This window comes from Cebus imitator, unplaced genomic scaffold, assembly GCF_001604975.1.
Source record: "Cebus imitator isolate Cc_AM_T3 unplaced genomic scaffold, Cebus_imitator-1.0 Scaffold1115, whole genome shotgun sequence".
Taxonomy (NCBI): Eukaryota; Metazoa; Chordata; class Mammalia; order Primates; family Cebidae; genus Cebus; species Cebus imitator.
Window position 1 is genome coordinate 34,342 of NW_016108430.1, and position 7,917 is coordinate 42,258.

Sequence of the window (7,917 nt, forward strand, 5' to 3'; positions counted from 1 at the left end):
GTAAAAATAACAAATCCACTAAGTATGCCTTTTGATCCATGTCCTCCCTAGGTAAAGTAGAATTTGCTCTCCTTCACTTGAGAGCTGAAGGTAAGGAGGAATCAGGCAGAGGGGCATGGAGCAAGTACAGGCCAGACAGAGGGAAGGCGGGGTATGAGGTGGTGGACATGAGAGGGAGAGTGAGCGCACACGCTAGAGAGAGAGTGCAAGTGTCAGCCGACTGTTGAACAGAGGGAGGTCTAGAATGTGGAATACTGAGGGTAGGTGCAGCAGGAGGAGGCATCTGCTACAGAGGATGCATTTGGGGATAGCCAAGGCCTGATGTCTGTAATCCAGGAGGCTGGAATTTATCCTAAGGGCAGCAGGCAGCCCTAGAAGAATTTGAAAAGGTTTGACATGACCAGATCAGCAGTAAGAAAGGTGCCTCACGCACTGAGACAGATAATGCATGGTAAGGGGTCAAGACTGGCAGCAACAGGATGACCTATGAATTGTTAGTGGTCATCAAGGAGGGAGATGAGGGTGACTGGACTGGGGAACTTCCTGTGGTGATGGAGAACAGTGTGTGTCGAGATCTCACTTAGAAGGACGTGGGAGGTCGAGCCAGGCTTGGTGGCTCAGGCCTGTAATTCCAGCACTTTGGGAGGCTGAGGCGGGCAGATCACGAGGTCAGGGGTTCGAGACCAGCCTGACCAACATGGAGAAACCCCGTCTCTTAAAAAAAAAAAAATGTAAAAGGAGAAAGACGTGGGATGTCAAACTGGCCAGGCTTGGTCACTGTGGGGGTGGTGAAAGAGAGGAAGCAATCGAGGATGGCTTTCAAGATCTCTGGTGCAAGCTGCTGGGTAGAAGGTTGTGTCTGTCACTTAGGCAGCACAGGAGGAGGGGCAGCCGTGCCGAGAGTGGAAGTTGGTGGGTTCACTTTGGGACATGCTGAGTAGTACTTGCTATGAGACTCAACAACATATGACTTGAATGACTTTGCAGAGCTGACCTAACCTCTTTGTGCCTCATCTGTAAAATAATTACTTTTTGAAAACTATAAACTTCTGTTCACGGCGGCTTCTTCCAGGGTTAAAAAGAAAGGTACTATTCACGTATGTACTAGGAAAGACATAGTTGCATGTCATTTGATTCCTGAAATAGGCCACAGTAAAGAAATCTCTGCACTTTCATGTTCTGGGAAATCGCTGACCCACAATGGACCAATATTCTCCCTGGGACTTAGATAAGGGTTGCTGGCTGTCCACTCTGTACCATCACTCCCAGATGGCAGACCCTACCATTCCTTGTTTTTAAAAGTCTCAGGAATGATTCATTTAAATGGGAAATCTGTCCTCCTGAAAGTAGCCAGGCATAGACAGAAACATTCCCTGTTCAGCTGGCTGAGACTTCTGCTGATTACAAAAAAACCCTGCCCCATAAATCTCCCCATTAAAACTGGTCTACTACTTCCTATGAAAGTAAAAGAAATCCCCCCCTCATTTACCCCATAGTGTGATTTCCACTTCAGGGGCATTCCCCTACAACAGTAGCCTGAATAATTTCAATGTCTTGGATTGTTTGGTTTCTGTCTTTAAAGGGTGCATATACCGCTCATGCAAAAACAGTAAATAACGAAAATGAAACATTAAATAACGAAAATGAGACTATAAATAACGAAAATGAAACAGCAGGTGTCCCTTCTGAGGGACACACCCTAGCGAAAAACTCCCAGCCAATCACAGGAGAAATCGGCCTCCTCCCATCCCTCCAGCCCAGTTCCCTGGTCCCTCGCCCATGAAGTAATGTTTGCCTTCCCATAACCTCCAGAAACATTCGTCCCGTCCACCAGACGTGCTCCCGAGCGGGCCGCTCCGGGAACACAGAGGCGCACCTCCAGAAGGGGGCGGCCTCCAAGCCTTCTCCCCTCGCAGCGGGCGCAGCTCTCGCACAGACACCCACTAGCTCCCTCTCCCGGCTCCCCGGCGACCCGCGGCAGCCAATCGAAGGTCCAGTTTTTCGCCAGTGTCGCATCCCTGTGACGTCAACCAACCCCGCCGACGTCGACTCAATCTCGTCATCGCTTCCTTCCGCGCTACTGCCCCTCTAGCCAGCCGGAGGGCGGCTCTTCTCGATGGTCTTAACCTTTCAATTCCAAGCGGGCTGCGCTGGCGCGTGAACGGCGGGAACTGGCTCCTGAGCGAGAACGCGCGTGAGAGAGCCCGACAGAGACGGAGAGCGAGCAAGCGCGCAGGAGAGAATGAGAGCAGGGTGCGGGGCGGGATGGGAGAGACACTTCCAGAGAGACAGAGCGAGATGCTGAGATCTAGGCTGTCCCCTAGCACAGGCCAGTGTGTCTTGGGACTCGAATCCCTGGGTTGGGGCGGCCAGGAGTGGGGCTTTCGGAGGAAGCGGGTGGTTTTCGCTGTCGCCCTTAGCTCCCCGCTGTGGGAATGCAGTCGCGCAGTCTAGGGGTGGAGTTGCTCTCTTTCTCTGCTTGGGGGTGGCCTTTTTCAGCGGAGAAAGAGGATGCCGAGACTTGCCGCGGGCATTTGTAGCCGGCGGGACTACACTTGGGCTGTAATCATTGTTCAACAGGTTTAGAAATCACCGTGTTCGCCGGGCGTGGTGGCTCACGCCTGTAATCCTACGACTTTGGGAGGCCAAGGTGGTTGGATCACCTGAGGTCAGGAGTTCAAAACCAGCCTGACCATCATGGTAAAACCCCATCTTTTTTTAAAAGGAAAGAAAGAAAGAAATCACTGTGTTCTTGGCATCACCTCCTTCCCCACCTCCTCCTCCACCGCATAGCAGCAGACACTGTGTCTGGAGGGTTTTCAAGGAAGACTCCGTTGCCCCTTTTGAAGCAGACCGTCCCGCAAACCCTTTCTAGGACGTGTGACAGAGGGAGGGTCGTGATGTGACATATGAGATGTGCGTTTAATGGGCACTGTGATTCCTGCATTCCACGCGGTGAATGGCCCAGGCCACTTGTGTCCAGTAGCAGCACAAGCTGTAGGGTGTTAGGTTTAGAGAAGGAGGGCCTCTCCGCCCTCCACCTTGTTGGAGTACAGGCCACCATGCGCGGTAGCCCTCTGTGCCATCAGAAATGTGGTGCTCTGAGTAGTCATGGATTTCCAGCTGCATGTCCAGTGCCATTTCCCTTTACTGACATATCCCCGTTGGGCGCGTTGGATTTGTGCGTGGGTGTGAGGGTGGTTTGGTGTGTTTGCTCGGGAAAAAAAAAAAAAAAGCGAATGGCTTTGCTTGGCTGGGCTTATCAGGGCACTAGCAATGGAGAGAGAAAAGACTTCTATATTCTTAGGAGCAGAATTTCAACAACTCCCTGTCAAAGGGGCAGCGTGTTCTACCTGGAACGCTTTGGCATTTAATAAAATGTCCTGTGAATGCTTTTCATAGGGAAGCACTGTTTTTACTGTTTCTGGTTGGACAGTGGTTACATTTGAAACATTAGTTCAGAATTCGTGAAATACCTAATGGCAGTAATCCATTCCCTTTCCTTAGTGTGTAGTTGGAAGATAAACTGCAGATAAGTGTTCAGTTCTGGGCTGGGCAATCGTGCCTAGCACGGGAAATTTAGGTTCTTTAACGGAAAGACCTGATGTGCTTAAAATATATATATATATATATATATATATATATATATATATATATATATACACACATACATACACACACACACACACACACGATATTTAGCCACTTATGAGAATATGAAGGTCAGGGTAGCCGCAGGTAAGTATATGTCAGTGAATGCGAATTAAAACAGGTGGCAATATAAAGAGAGATTGGTGTCACAAACAGTGGAGTGACTTCTGTATTTCAGCAGACCTCAGTGAGAAATGGTCACCACCACTGCTTAGATGTGTGACCTTCAGTGCTACTCAGAAGTTACTCTCTGATCCTGTTACCTTATCTGCAACTGGTGCAGATAATATATATCATACCACACCCTGGGAGAAGCTGTTCCTACCACCTTGGCTATGGTGGTTTTGACTTCCTCTGTGTCAGAAGCCCCCGTGTCTCATGCTTGCCACGGTTGTCTTTTTGTTTTGTTTTGTTTTTGGGGGGATAGTCTCACTGCGTCACCCAGGCTGGACTGCACTGGCCTCAACCTCCTGGGATGAAATGATCGTCCCACCTGAGCCTCCTCAGTAGCTGGGACCACAGGCGTACAGCCTTGTGCCTGGCTAATTTTTTAAAATTTTGTTGAGATGGTGGTCTCGCCCTGTTGCTCAGGCTAGTCTCAAATTCCTGGCCTCAAGCAATTCTCCCCCCTCAGCCTCCCAAAGTGCTTGGATTTAGAGCTGGGAACCACCATTCCTGGCTTCTTGGACAACATTTTATTTCTGACTGAGACTTGTCCTTGGGATGGGTCTGCATTGGGCAATTCACTGAAGGCACCGCTGAATGGAGTGGGCTGTCAGTAAATACCTGGAGGAATGTGACCTGGTCAGTGAGGTTGTTTTCTTTTATAGGTGAAGGTGTAGCAGTCACTCAACCTACACCCACAGCATCGACTTTGTGAACCCAGTGACCTGACTGCCTTGGGCGAGTCTAGGTAAGCTCCTTTCTCACGAGAGGAGACTTGCTCCTTGGCTTCCTCTTGCTGCTCTAGCCACTGGTCTTGGTCCCTCAGAATGTGCCCCTCCCTGGACTCCCGGTTGTACTCCTGCTGCTTTTCTGTGTACTCACCTGCTGGGAGACCCCTGATGCCAGCACCATGCTTCACTGCTATCTTCATTTTCTTCTTCCTCTCTTAAAAGTAGGCATTGCTGGCTTTACTGACCACCTGTTCTTTTGTTACAAAGCTGCTAAGAATTACAACTCCTCTACCCCAGACCCAGCAGGATAGAGATAATCTGTGTAGGCATCCAAAATATAGAACGTCTGTGAGCCGTGTGTAGGACAGACTCTTTCCTCAGTCTGTGTGGCATTGCATGGCTAAGAGTCGGACTCCTTTCCCCTGGCATGGCACGAGACTAGGAGCACAGTTTTCAGCACCCAGAGACCTTGCACAGAGCTTAGTCATTTTGCTGTGGGATTTTGGCACTCCTAGAAAAAGGTCCATGTGGCCAGGCGCACCGGTTGCTCATGCCTGTAATCCCAGCACTTTCCGAGGCGGGTAGATCACAACGTCAGGAATTTGAGACCAGCCTGACCAACATGGTGAAACCCCGTCTCTACTAAAAATACAAAAATTAGCCAGGCCTGATGGCGGGCACCTGTAATCCCAGCTACTCATGAGGCTGAGGCAGGAGAATTGCTTGAACCCGGGAGGCGAGGGCTGCAGTGAGCTGATATCAGGTCATCTCCAGGGTGTAGTCTGGATTCACTTGCTTAGCTGTTCTCTTTCTCCTTCCGCACAGGAGAAATGAAGCAAATGAGAGTGGGTAGTGCAAGAGGTGTGAGAGGTGCAGCATTTTTAGCATAAGAACAGAACTGGCCGGGAGAAAATGAGAGTAAGGAGTCACAGTGTTGTACCCGATCCCCGGGCAGCTGTGGACATGCGGTTCAGCCCCCAGGACTCTGCTGTCTGAATTCGTCCCTCGGGATCGCCTTCTCACTTAGGCATCAGGGGAGGCCGAACACCCAGAGAGGCAATGCCACCAAGGGTGTGTGCACCTGCAATCAGGGAGACCTGGGAGGGAATTCTGTCCCTGAGTGGCTGTGTGATCTGAGGGAAGTTACTTGACCTCTCCATGCAGGAATTTCTGCCTTTGCAACATGGAAAAATATGGATTCTGCGGAGTTGACTTGACATACTCAGTGAGATGTTTATGACAGGCCCCATATTCTCCTTGTTTCCTTTGATAGGTATTTGTGAATGTGGATGTCCACTGGGCTCAAGACTCTGTGGTGGGTGAACAAGACAGAGTCCCTGGCCTCTGTCAGCTCCAGGGCTAGGGGGTTGACAGACAACTATCTGTTGACAGCTGAGTGGGACTGGAGCCAGGACAGGGAAATACAGGGTGTTTTAGGAGCTTGGAGAAGGCTTCCAGCAGGGAGGTGCTATCTCAGCTGAGTCCTGCAGGGTGAATGAGAAGTGAAAGTCTTGCTAGGGGGCATGGCATTCCCGAACTACTATAGGCACCCACGACTACACCCGGGTACTTTTTATTTTTAGTAGAGATGGGGTTTCACCGTGTTGGCCAGCCTGGTCTCGAACTGGTGACCTCAAGCGATCCACCCACCTCGGTCTCTCAAAGTGCTGGGATTATAGGCGTCAGCCACCATGCCCAGCCTGATGGTAAATGTTAATCGCATCCACAAATCCCTTCCCAGCAACATTTAGAGTAGCGTTTGACCAAAGGGGCCCAGTCACCAAGCCTGGCCGAGTTGACCGATAAAACGATCACAGTGAGGGATCAGTTCCCAGATAAAACTATCACAGTGAGGGAACAGTTCCCAGATAAAACCATCACAGTGAGGGATCGGTTCCCAGAGACATCACCTTTCATGCTGCAGGTCTGACGGCTAAACTGTCTGGGTTCCCTGTCTCCAGTAGTCCCTCCCTCTCTTCAGTAGCTGCGTGAGATGAGGCAGGAAACTTGAGGCTGTAGTATTTTATGCAGAGATTTTTGATACAAGATCTTTTCCCGGGGAGCAACTGCCTGTTGAAGGAATGACGTTGGTGAGATGATGAAGGAAGGGAAGTCACATGTATTGCTGCAGCTGCTCCCCTCCATACACACAGGGGACTTCTCTAGACCTCGTTGTCCTTAATGCCCCTGTCAGGGATCATGAGCGACTCCATGGGTGTGGTTTGAGAATCTCTGGATGAACCTACACATAGGACAGTAAAATGTTTCATTTCACAAAATTGATGGAGGGAGAAAGAGAAAAAAGCAATGACTGTGCAGGCTGATTGTCAGCTGACGTCTCCAGAATCTTCATCTTTCTTTTTTTCCTTTGAGAAAGCGTCTTTCCCTGTTGCCCAGGCTGGAGTGCGGTAGTGTAACCTCAGCTTACTACAGCCTCCACTTCCTGGGTTCAAATGATTCTCCTGCTTCAGCCTCTCTAGTGGCTGGAACTACAAGTGCCCGCCACCACACCCAGCTAATTTTTTTGTATTTTCAGTAGAGCTGGAGTTTTGCCATGTTGGCTGGGCTGGTCTCAAACTCCTGATCTCAGGTGATCAGCCCTCCTCGGCCTCCCAAAGGGTGGGATTACAGGTATGAACCACCACGCCCAGCCCTCATTTCTTCCTATAAAGGTGTTGTTGGCTGGGCACAGTGGCTCATGCCGGGAATCCCAACAATTGAGGAGGCCGAAGCATGAGGATCACTTTGAACTCAGGAGTTCGAGACCAGCCTAGGCAACATGGTGAATCCCCGTCTATAAAAAATACAAAAGCTAGCCAGGCATGGTGGCTCTCGCCTGTAGCGTAAGCTGCCCGGGAGGCTGAGGCTGGAGGGACAATTGAGCCCAGGAAACGGAGGTTGCAGTGAGCTGAGATTCTGCCACTGCACACCAGACTGGGCAACAGAGCAAGACCCTGCCTCGACAAAAAAAGAGGGAAAAGGGTTGTGAGGACTTTTTTCTCTCTGAGAATTAGCTCCTACATGTAGAAATAGATCCTGAGAGAATCCTTGTGACACCTGAAAATTGGCTGGGTGGTAATTGGGTTAAGATAGTTTTCCTGCTGGGTGTGGTGGCTCACACCTGTAATCCCAGAATTTTGGGAGGCCAAGGTGGGTGGATCACGAGGTCAAGGGATCGAGACCATCCTGGCCAACATGGTGAAACTCCATATCTACTAAAAATACAAAAATTAGCCGTGTATGGTGGTGGGCATCTGTAATCCCAGCTACTCGGGAGGCTGAGGCAGGAGAATCGCTTGAACCCGGGAGGCAGAGGTTGCAGTGAGCCGAGATTGCGCCACTGCACTCCAGCCTGGTGACAGAGTGAGAC

The 7,917-nt window shown here is 50.3% G+C and overlaps 1 protein-coding gene across 8 annotated transcripts in view; it reads left to right on the plus strand.

The window, feature by feature from the left end:
- LOC108298826 (protein FAM156A/FAM156B) overlaps positions 1-7,917 on the plus strand; it is a 36,025-nt gene that overhangs the window by 22,174 nt on the left and 5,934 nt on the right. For 4 of the 8 annotated variants that reach the window (XM_017521385.2, XM_037735895.1, XM_017521384.2 and 1 more), the window contains one exon: positions 4,482-4,564. The exons of 2 other annotated variants lie outside the window; for them this stretch is intronic. The gene's annotated coding sequence lies outside the window, so the exon portion shown is untranslated. Of the gene's footprint in view, positions 1-2,793; positions 3,612-4,481; positions 4,565-7,917 lie in introns of those variants that run through there. 2 more of the 8 variants (XR_005198807.1, XR_005198808.1) reach the window with 2 other exon arrangements.